Source organism: Nicotiana sylvestris, chromosome 7, assembly GCF_000393655.2.
Source record: "Nicotiana sylvestris chromosome 7, ASM39365v2, whole genome shotgun sequence".
In the NCBI taxonomy this organism is placed as follows: Eukaryota; Viridiplantae; Streptophyta; class Magnoliopsida; order Solanales; family Solanaceae; genus Nicotiana; species Nicotiana sylvestris.
In genome coordinates this window covers 157,961,551-157,972,649 of record NC_091063.1, presented here as the reverse complement: position 1 = coordinate 157,972,649, position 11,099 = coordinate 157,961,551, and positions in this window count along the sequence as shown.

Below are 11,099 nucleotides of genomic sequence, written 5' to 3'. Positions count from 1 at the left end.
TGCAGTATTGACGCTACAACCCTAGTGGCATGAATCTACGGTCGTCCCAACAACAAGTTGTAAGATGTCGGCACGTCTATAACCTGAAAATAAATGTCGAACCAAGTAGGCCCCATTTGCAAACGCAAGCTGATTTCCCCAATGGTGGATCTTTGGGAACCGTCGAAAGCTTTGACGTTGATGGCCCCGTCCTTGATCTCATTCAGACCCTTTCCCAATGTTCTGAGTGTTACTAACGGACAAATATTGAGGCTGGACCCTCCATCAATCAGGACCCTAGTGATAAAATAATCTTCGCATTGCACGGTGATATGCAACACTTTGTTGTGACTCAACCCTTCTGGTGGCAGCTCATCTTCATGAAAAATGATCTTGTGACTTTCCAATATCTACCCTACCATGTTTGCCACTTCTCCTTCGGTGATGTTGCTTGGTACATATGCCTCATTCAGCACCTTCAACAAGGCATTCTTATGTACGTTGGAACTTTGCAGCAAAGCTAGGATAGAAATTTGTGCTGGTATTTTGTTCAGCTGATCAATGACTGAGTATTCCTTGGCTTGTATCTTTCTCCAGAGATCATCGGGCCCAATTTCAGTGATGGTCGACCAACCAGAGGCATGCTTACTCAACTCATCTAAATGCTCTGGAGTATAAACCCTACCGGTTCTTGTCTTACCCTGTGCCGCAACTGTTTCCCCGAATTTAGCTTTCCCTTTCCTTCTCGCCTCGGCTGTGTAATCCTAAGGTATGGTATTTGTATGGAACGGTGTTACGGCCGACATTGTTACTGGGATGGGCACCTTTACTCCGAATGGAGCATGTATTTTGGAGGGTAAAACCGCAACTTCAAACGGTGCGGGTGCGTTTGTTGGAGACCCAAACTCGACTTCAATTGGTGTTGGCGTCTTTGTAGGGGGTGGTGCTTCAAATTCAAGTGGTACCGACATGTTTACCTCGGCATCCCTAGAAGGCTGAGTCTGGACTACGATCGGATTGAGGGTGACTATCGGCTTCTTTGGTTCGTCACCTTCTGTGATTAAACCGATCGATCCATTGGGATCCCAATCATCCTCTATTTCTATCATGTGAACACCTCCACCCTTATGGTTCGGCAGAGGGTTGTTGCGGACATTCGGAGTAGGCTCCTTTGCTACAATGATCTTGTTATCGATCAGAGTCTGGATCTTATCTTTCAGAGAACGGCATTCATCAATGGTATGTCCCTTCATGTCGGAATGGTATGCACAGGATTTATTTGGTTGACCCACTAAGAAGGGTTTCAGGGGTTATAGCAGGGATAGGGATGACATAACCAGCAGCTTTGAGCCTTTCGTACAGCTGGTCAATCGGTTCAGCAATGGCGGTATATTGTTTGGGAGGTCTGCGGTCGAACTTTGGTCGAGGTCTAGGAAAGTTTTGACGTGTGGGAGGTGAGTGATAGTGGGATGGCTGAGCATTGTAGGCTTGGTAGACATGTGCGGGTTGGGAATATCTGGGTGAAGCAGGTTGATATGTAGGAGGTGGGGGTGATTGGTAAGTAGGTGATGGAGTTTGGTAAGAGGGTGAGGGTGTTTGGTAATTCGGGGTAGGCTGATATATGAGTGGAGGTATCGGATAGGATTGGTATTTGATAGGGGATTTGGCTCTTTATGCAACCATTACGGCACCTACGTCCCTTTTCTTGGACGTACTATCAGACTGTAAAGCCTTATTGGTAGCTTGCAAAGCTTCAAAGTTTGTAACCATACCACTTTTGATGCCCTCTTCAATCCTTTCACCCAGCTTGATACTATTGAAAAATTTCTGGCTCTCAATCAACATCAGCCTTTCATAGTACTGCGGGTCTTGAGCTTGGATGAAAAACTTGTTCTTTTGTTCTTCTTCTAAAGTAGGTCTGACCTTAGTAGCTTCTGATCTCTAGCGAGTGGAATACTCGCGTAATGTTTCCGCGGGCTTCTTCTTTAAGTTCTGAATATAGAACACATCTGGTGCATTTTCTATGTTGAACCTGAACCTGTCCATAAAATCGGACGCCATACTCACCCAGTTCGACCATTTCTTCGGGTCTTGGCTAATGTATCAAGACAGAGCATCTCCCTTCAAACTCCTCATGAAAAGCTTCATGTGAATCCTTTCGTCTTTCCTCACTCCGACCAGTTTGTCGTAGTATGTTCTCAAGTGGACTCTCGGATCCCCTGTACCATCAAACATTTCAAACTTAGGATGTTTGTATCCCTCGGGCAGTTCGACATCCGGTTGTATGCAAAGATCTTCGTAGTTCAACCCTTCAATCCTCTTACTTCCTTCGACACTCTGAATTCGACTAGTCAATTTTTTGAGTTCCGCAGCCAGGTTCCTGATGAGTGAGTCTTTATCATCAGACTCGGGTGTGCTTGAGACATGTTGGGTGGAGTGTGGCATGGTTTCCACATAGATGGGGGTGTTATGGTGGAAATGGTCATTTGTGGAATTCAGAGGTTCTAGGATGAGCAGTGGAGTATTGCTGGATGCGTGGCATGTATTACAGTGGTGGTGAGGAGCGGGATGGTTTTGTGGTTTGGGATGTTTTGTGGAGGCATGGGGTTCTGAGCGTTTGGAAAATTGATATCTGGAGTGGTGAGGGAAAATGATAAGTTTGCCAGATTCGGAACCTGATCAAGTTCCTCCTAAAATTTCACCAGTTTCTGCTCGAGTTGGGACGCACTCTCTTTGGAGACCTGAGCACCATGAGCGACCTCTACCCATTCAGTTGAGTTTTCCTTTCTGGTGTTGTTCAAATCTTCCATCTTTCCTTTGTTCCTGCTTTTGATAGGACTAGGAGGATGAATGGGTGGAGGGCCCTTTGATCTTGTGGAATATGTTGACGATGCAAGAGTGCACGAACTAACCTTTGGGGAGGGGAGTAAATAAAAAAGTAAAAACAAAAAGGTAACAAGTCAGTGGGGATTATAAGAAGTGTTGCGATATTTAAACACATAGTGCAAGAATGTAAATCGTGTCCTAATTTGGGAGCCTCATTGTGCCCGAGGTAGGCCTAGCGACAAATTGATTTGGAGAACTTAGAATGCTAAATGCCTCATTTTATTGATAAAAAGCAGACGAATCCCAAAACGATACTAAATAACAAGGAATAAAATGTCACTAGTGGCTATTGGCCTTATTACATTTCATAAAGTAAAAGAAAACTCCCATCTATTTGGTCCCAGAAGGACCTTCCCTAGACTCGGCATCTTTGGCTCCATCAAACAGCTTCACCAGCTCGCGAAGTCCCAGCAACAGGTAGGCTCTGGCCAGGTGTCCACCCTTGTTTCCTTTAGCATTCTGGCAGTCCTCGATCCTCTTGAGAAACTTCCTTTCCAGCTATACTAAACCTCTTTCCAGCTATCCTAATCTCTTGTTGGCACTGACAGCCATGTCTTTACACTCTTCAATCAGTTTTTGGTGTGCTTCTTGAATCGCACAGTGCTCGCTTTCACATTCCCGAATCCTCTTGCGCAGTTGGTTGTATTTGACCTGTGCTTCAGCCCTTTTATCGATGATTCTGTGACATCAAACAAACCCGGGTTGGCCAAGACCATTGTGATTATCCTCCAGCCAGCCTGAATAGTATGGGGTGCAGCCAGTATGGTATCTGTCTAGTTCGATAGTATCTCTTCCCATGATGATTTTGCAATGCCACATATGCTGAGCTTGGCACTTATAAGGACTGTCATCAGCTTGGAAGCCAGCCCAGATGTGACTCATTTTGTCGACCCTTGGTATAACATGCTTCCTACCATCCTGTCTCATAACTCGAAAAGGGATATAAGGGTAGGTTACTCTCAAACCGATCAGTATCAGAAATGGTGCGTCCTTGGATCGAGCAATAAACTCTTCAGTAGGGAACCACTCGAACATCTATTGTATTTGATCCTTAGTTAGATTTTCAAACAGCTCCACCCACCCCTTGGCATCTTCTGGCTGAGCAAACATGTTGGGTATGTAGTTCATTCGCCTTAGTTGATGGAAGGCTATATGATCGTCCTAGTCTCTACGCTGAATCTCTTGCCGATATTTACCCCTTTGAAGATGCTCTATGAGCCAGAGCTGGAGTAGCAAGTTGCAGCCCTCGAAGTGTGGGGCTCCTTGTTGACACTTTTCCAAGGCTTGGTATATATCTGCGATGATCATGGGCACTATGCTAAATGGTTGTCCACCTCCATCAAAGTTTTGGTGACCATGGCTAGCCTGGTGTGGATCCTTGCTTTCTTCATTGGAAACACTATCATCCCCAAGAAGTAGAAGATGAAGACAAAGACCCTTCGGTGAATATGCCCCAACGATGTAAGGGCGAACTCATCTGGATATGTACTGTAGGATTTGCTATGATTGTACCTCTCGTACAAATAATCAAAGGGAATGTAGGACTCCTTCAAACATGTCAAGTCTGGATTCTTCTTTAGGCCCATCATTTTGAGAAAACCTCTACCCTTGCGATTTTCCGGCATTAACAAACCCGGGGTCTCCCATGGTATACCAGCCAATCCTCCTATTTCCTCTAGCAGGGGTGTCATTTCAATTTCTCCGAAGCGAAACACAAACCTATCACAATCCCAGAACAGAGTAGCAGCTTCTATGATTTTGTTGTTAGGTTGTACCTCCGGGAGGGAAGGTAGATTTCCTACATATTTCCGGACAAGAGTCTGATCACTGGAATGAAGATCCTCCCACCAGCTTAGCAACCTTGGGTGGATGTTTGTGACCATGCCGAATCTGGGGACTTCGTGCCTTATGTTTCTACAAGACAAAAGTGTTAGGCCCTTACCCCCACCAGACTCGACTATTAAATACCAATAATTGGCATAAAAGCATTTAGTTATCCAAATAAATGCACAAAACGTGATAGTGTCCATTTGGGTTTTTGGGAAACCCAATGGACTTTGGACAAGGCTATCTTAAAGAGTCATTATGCGGACAATATAACTGACTCTGCTAGGTTTGACCATGATGCATGCACAGTTTAAACAGAGTAAGGTTTCTATAGGGTTTTAGACTGGTACCCTTGAGCGGACAACTCAAGAGGGAAAGGCACGGAACCGTCGACTACACCGTTGATCGACTGGTTTTACCGCAAATACGCCTTTGCCGAATTTAAAGAGTGATAATATCGGAAGAGCGCAACCACTAATTATAAGCGTTGCTATGGTATTTGTTTGGCACAAGTGGAATATGATATTGGAAACATGCATATGAAATAATTAAAACAAGTCGTCACGTATTTGCACGTTCATAAAGTAATAATTACAATAATTTAAAATAGTAATAAAGGAGTGCAGTAAAGGAAAGCAGTGAAAGAAACAAGAGACAAGTTAGTTTTTGCAGTAGAAGAGGGAATTAAATGCTTAAAGGTATTAAACAAATAAAGCACATGAGAAATGTAAAGTCATAGTAAAAGCTTGAAATGGTAGAAGCCTAAAAAATATCCCCAGCAGAGTCGCCACACTGTCGCGCCCACTTTTTCTCGTGAAAATTGGGTTTGTGACATTTGGGAGACAACTCGTTCCCATTCAGGAATTGGGTTTGAATTGAAGAGGTTCCACCTTACACTAAGAAAGGTTTGGTTTGAACAACCAGAGATTGGGTAAGGGCTCGAAATTATCCCAAGGGGAAGGTGTTAGGCACCCTTTCAGGATCCACTAGTGTGGTTCCCGGCCAAGCTATTGTTGTGACTTAAGTGCAAATAACACATAGGCAAATAAAAGACTTCAAATAAGAGGGGATTTTCGCGTAATGGTTACAAATAAACAAAAGTAAGAAAAAGGAACTAAAAGGGGTTGATTTTCTTAAAAGAAATGGTTTAAAAAGATTTAAAGGAAACAAAGAAAACAAAGGGAAGGGGGTCCTAAGTTTATTAATAATATGGATCACCCCACACAACATCTAGTAATCACTCCTCAGTGAGAGGCTACACTTGATGTTATCACGTGGTCATCATATCCATATCTACCCTTCCCACCCCATTAAGGTATTAAAGCGCGGAACGATCTCGTTTACTTATTGCATGCTATTACCCGCCCCGATCCTATCAGCCTCGAAGGTACTTGGGACTACTAATCCTAAAAAGGGAGGAGAAGTTGGGCTTATTTGTGGTTTCAAAGGTAAAAATACTAAGGCAACAAGCAAAAACACATATAGCAAGTATAGGGAAGCATGCAAGCAAACGAAAGGCTCAAACAGACCTCTTTTAGGCAAAGAAAAGCAAGTAGTTAGCATGACTTGCATGTACTGTTTAAGGTCTGATTAAAACTTAAACGGTGGAGGCAGATTGATTTATTACATAGTTCAGATAAGAAGCCCAAATCAGGCCTACCTGCTGGTTGTAGCTGATAAAAAGTCTAATTCAGTTTATAAACTTTCATCCTATGGCTTGCCTAAGTGTTAGACGAAAACCTATAGGCATGATATCTACTGATTTTAGAATAGATGAAGTATACTGATTTTAGAAAAGGTTGTCAGTTATTCAGAAAAGACGAGTTTTGACAAAAGATCATAAATTCTGCAGACATTAGACAATAATTTTAGATTTGTAGGCGAGTGAGACGTTTCAGACTTGGTTATTAATTCCTATAGGCATGCTTTCTGGGCGTTGTTGATTTTAAACACTTTTACAGACCTAGAAAGAGTGCAGAAATCCTATAGGCATGACATCTAAATGTTGTACTTCGTTTAAGCCTATGAACATGATATATAAATGCAGTTAGTTATTTAAGCCCTATAAACAGGTTTTCCTAGTGACAGATGCATATGCAGGATTCGGATTTCCAGTTAACTATGATCATGGTATCTATATAAGAGATGCAGAAATTTAACTACAGGCAGGATATCTACATGATGTGTAGAAATTCAGAAATTCCTATAGGCAGGGTATCTATATGCTATGCAGAAGTTCAGAAATAACCTATAGGCATGGTACTTATATGTGAATGCGAGATTCCTATAGGCATGGTACCTATATGAGAATGCAAGATTCCTATAGGCATGGTACCTATATGAGAATGCAAGATTCCTATAGACATGGTATCTATACATGAAAATGCAGAAATTCTTAAACTCATATAGGCAGGTTATCTACCCTTTTTGCATACATAGTTACCCCTCCCTTTCCACTAGCCATCCCCGAGAGTTTTATTACAAAATTATTACAACTCAGAAAAGAAAGTAAAGGAAAAAATACATCAGAAATTAAAAAGGACAACCACAGAGAGCCTGATTCAGACTTCCTATCTGAAGTATGAAGTAAACCAACTCCAAAGATCATGTTTCAAAGCCTTTCTGCCACTTGAGTGTGTCAGAGTTCCCAAAGAGTTTCATAAGAACTTCGGGCAGTGCTTACACCCAAATGTATCGCCATATTAAGCTAAAGTGCAGTGTGGAAGGTCCAGCCCTCAGGTGTCCAAGTTCAGAGGGAACTCAAGGTCCCAAAGCAAAGCTCACAAGAGGGGGCAGAACTTAAAGACTAGGAGAGAGTGCAAGTGCAGAATTCTGAAAGGGGGAAAGGGGAAGGGAAACAGTACACATAGGGATATAGGTAATGGGGAGTTACAAGAGGTAAAAAGCAGGTTAGTGGGCATAACCCAACAATGGGAGATGTTGGCACACCCATAAGCCTATTGTAGCACATTGTTTAGAGGTTAGGATCCCCTAAGGGATCAAGTTCAAACCATAGATAATAACTTGTGTATTGCCATATTTTAAACTGTAACTCAAAGCACATGAAGGGAAATAGGGAATGGGGATTCATAGCAGAAACAAGCAAAAACAAATCAACATGCTAGTTTAAGTATTTAACTCTGCAGAAGTAGTAAAGTAGACATAGATGCAGAAAGTTATAAGTAAACACATTGTGGTGATGCTGAAGTTAAATTAGGACATACCAGCTTCAAAGAAACAAGTAGAGAAAAATGCAGTAGTCTGGTAAAAACCTCAGTGCAGACGGGAAGAGAAAGTTCTATTATGTGAGTAAGAGTTCAGAAGAGATTGTGAATTGTGTCTGAAGTGTGTAGTGTTTGTGAAAAGGGTCGTGCCTTTAATAATGTAGAAAGAAGGCAGAAATAAGGTAAGAAAATAGTTTGAAAACTGATTGTCAATCAATTACACAAGGCTTCCCTTAATTAAGGGATTCAGATTCAAAACGAGTAAAAGGAAAGGAATTAAATAAATACTTTGTGTAAAGCATGAAATTGAGGGCAAATACATAAAGGTTATTTAAGGACAGGTTTTTGACAGTACACGGTTTGTGAAAATAAGGTAAGAAGATCAATTAACAACCAGTAAATCAAAAGGGTCTGAGATTTTGTATGAATGAACCAAGTCAAAAGATGGGAAATGTTTTTAACTTAAGGAAAATCAGCAAACAATGGAAAGGGAATCAATTAGACCCATGTTCAGAGGGAAGTAGGAACTAATCACAAATTCAAAAGCTACTTTAAAGGGAAGTATATCATATATAAGGAGAATACGAACATGTTAAGCATGAAGGAAGACTGTAGTGTCATTGTAAAGTCAGTAGAAAATCCAGTATAGAAAAGTTTAGCAAAAGGTCAGAGTCATATGAAAGCAAGGAATGGGTCTAAAAGAGTTAGGGGTTTTGAAATAAACCCTAAGTTCAATCAAATCACATAATCATGCTTGGCGGAACCCCCAAATTCTAGGGTTTCCACATTGAATCAAGTACAGAGATGAGAAGGCAAGTAGTTGAAACAGGCTCAGAGGTTTCAGAGTTGAAACCTCTTGCATGTTTCTTTCATCAACAGAAACTCATGAGAAAAACATGATAGCAAAGTAACATGCGGAACACAGTAGAAGCACTCAAAAGAAAAACATTGATAGGAACAGTAAAAGAAACATGCGTAAGAGAGTTTTTAGAAGAAACTTAAACAGGGCTTAATAGAAGGAAAATAAGGAAACTTAAGAACTTAGCAGGAAAATACAGTAGGAGAAACATGCTGGAACATAGTAGAAGACAAAAAATATAAAAACACAGTAGAAATGCATATGAGATCATAGTATGGAAAACATGGTAGAAGAACATACAAGCATGGAGTATATAAAACTCAGTAAAAGAACATACAAGAACGGAGTGTAAAAACTCAGTAGAAGAACATACAAGAACGGAGTGTAAAAACTCAGTAAAAGAACATACAACAACGGGGTGTAAAAACTCAGTAGAAGAACATACAAGGTAGAAGAAAACATAAGAACACAGTAGAGGCAAATAAACACAAAAGACAAAGGAGAGAAAGTCAGAGAAACACTTAAACATTTTCGGAAAACCCTAGATCGAAAATGAAGCGGTTTTAAAAGTAATTTTTGAAAGAAAAGTTAGGGAAATCGTTTGAAAACTCAAAGAGAGCACAGATACACAACGGATCTAAAGAAATCGGAGAAAACCTCGAAGGGTTAGGATTTCAGAACAACCCTAGAAATGAGAAAGGCTTTGAAAGGCCATTGATTTGAGTTGGAGAGGTCAGAAACAGGCTCAGATAACCTTGGTATGCCGGAGCAAGGCCGGAGATGACCATGGAACCTCGAGTCGGCAGAGATCTGGGTGCAAACCTTCGAGGTCAGACCTCGAATCTTCAGGTATCAGGTGCATGAGAGCAAGAGGAGGTGGGTATGAGACTCCCACAGCCTGAGAAGCCACCACAAAAAATCTCAACTTTGTAAGGCCTCATTATAATTTTAACAAATAATATTTCCTACACTTTTCCTTATTAGGAACATGATATATAACTCTGGATTTCATGGTCCCCTACATTTCGAAAATTTCAGGTTAAGGAGATAACCTTTCCACAACTCATAAAGAGTTTTACCAATTTATAAACAACAAGCTAATAATATAGTTTCACCCAAAATGTCACAAGAGCATGAAAGTCTTATCTATTATTTCTATCAAACTAATATGGAGGAGACCCGCAATGATCTAGAAACACATATACTCAAGCTGAATTCCTAGAAATCATGACTCATTAATTAAGATAATTCGGTAGATACATATTATTTGTAAAGATAAATGCAAATTCGTCAAAATTCAAGAGCTCAAAAAGTTGTTTAATATATTGTGAAATGCTTTAGCAAATATATGTAAAACATTCAAATATTATGAGAGAAGATTTACAAAATCTAACACATTAATCATCATCTTCCCTTCCATCAAAAAGATCTGTCAAATTTATTTGACATGAATGATTATCATGTATAGTAAATTATTCAATCTTTCATTCTCATAGAATTAGCAAAGAACTTATACGATTTGGGTATAGAAATCAATCGTGCTTTTATTTATAACACTCCAAATTCAAAACTCAAATTTGTTGAAACTGAAGAATAAATTTAAACCCACAATCTTAGAGCTTTCAAGATTTTCAAAAAATGGATAACAATAAAAGTCTACATTTTGTAGGCTTAGACGCATATAAATACTATAAAAAATGTACCTTTTTTTGTGGTGCAATTTATCCTCCATAATGCGATAATGCACAAAATTGAAACAACAAATTGATTAATATTTTGTTGCTCACAAAAATAATTTTCATAAAGAGTGGTATTCTCCATAAGACCGTTGTGCAAACTTGAAGTACATGTCCCATTTTCAAAAATAAATTGGACAACGTTAAACTTGATTCTCCATGATAAAATAGTGTAAATATCTTTAAGATTGTTGGAAAATATTGGTGATTATGGAGAATAAAAGAATTAGCTTGAGGCGTGTCAAGGACACTGTCCTTAAGGATATTTCGCCCACACCGTGATGAATAAAATTAGGTGTATCTCCTAGGATTCAACAAGCTTTTCTAGAATAAATTAGGAGCAGAAACAACAAAGATTGTATAAAAGAAAACCCAACACAAAAGAAAGAAGAAAATGTTCACTCTTGTTTCTGTGTTATTTTCCTTCCTTTCCTTCAACATTGAAATAGAGTATATATAGGATAAGTTGATAGAAGTTATAGCTCTCAACTTTTGTAGCTTATAAAAGCTTTTTTGAATCCATTAAAATGTCTGACCCAATTCTCAAAAGCCAACATTAGAAATTATGAATAATTAGCCATTAAGGCT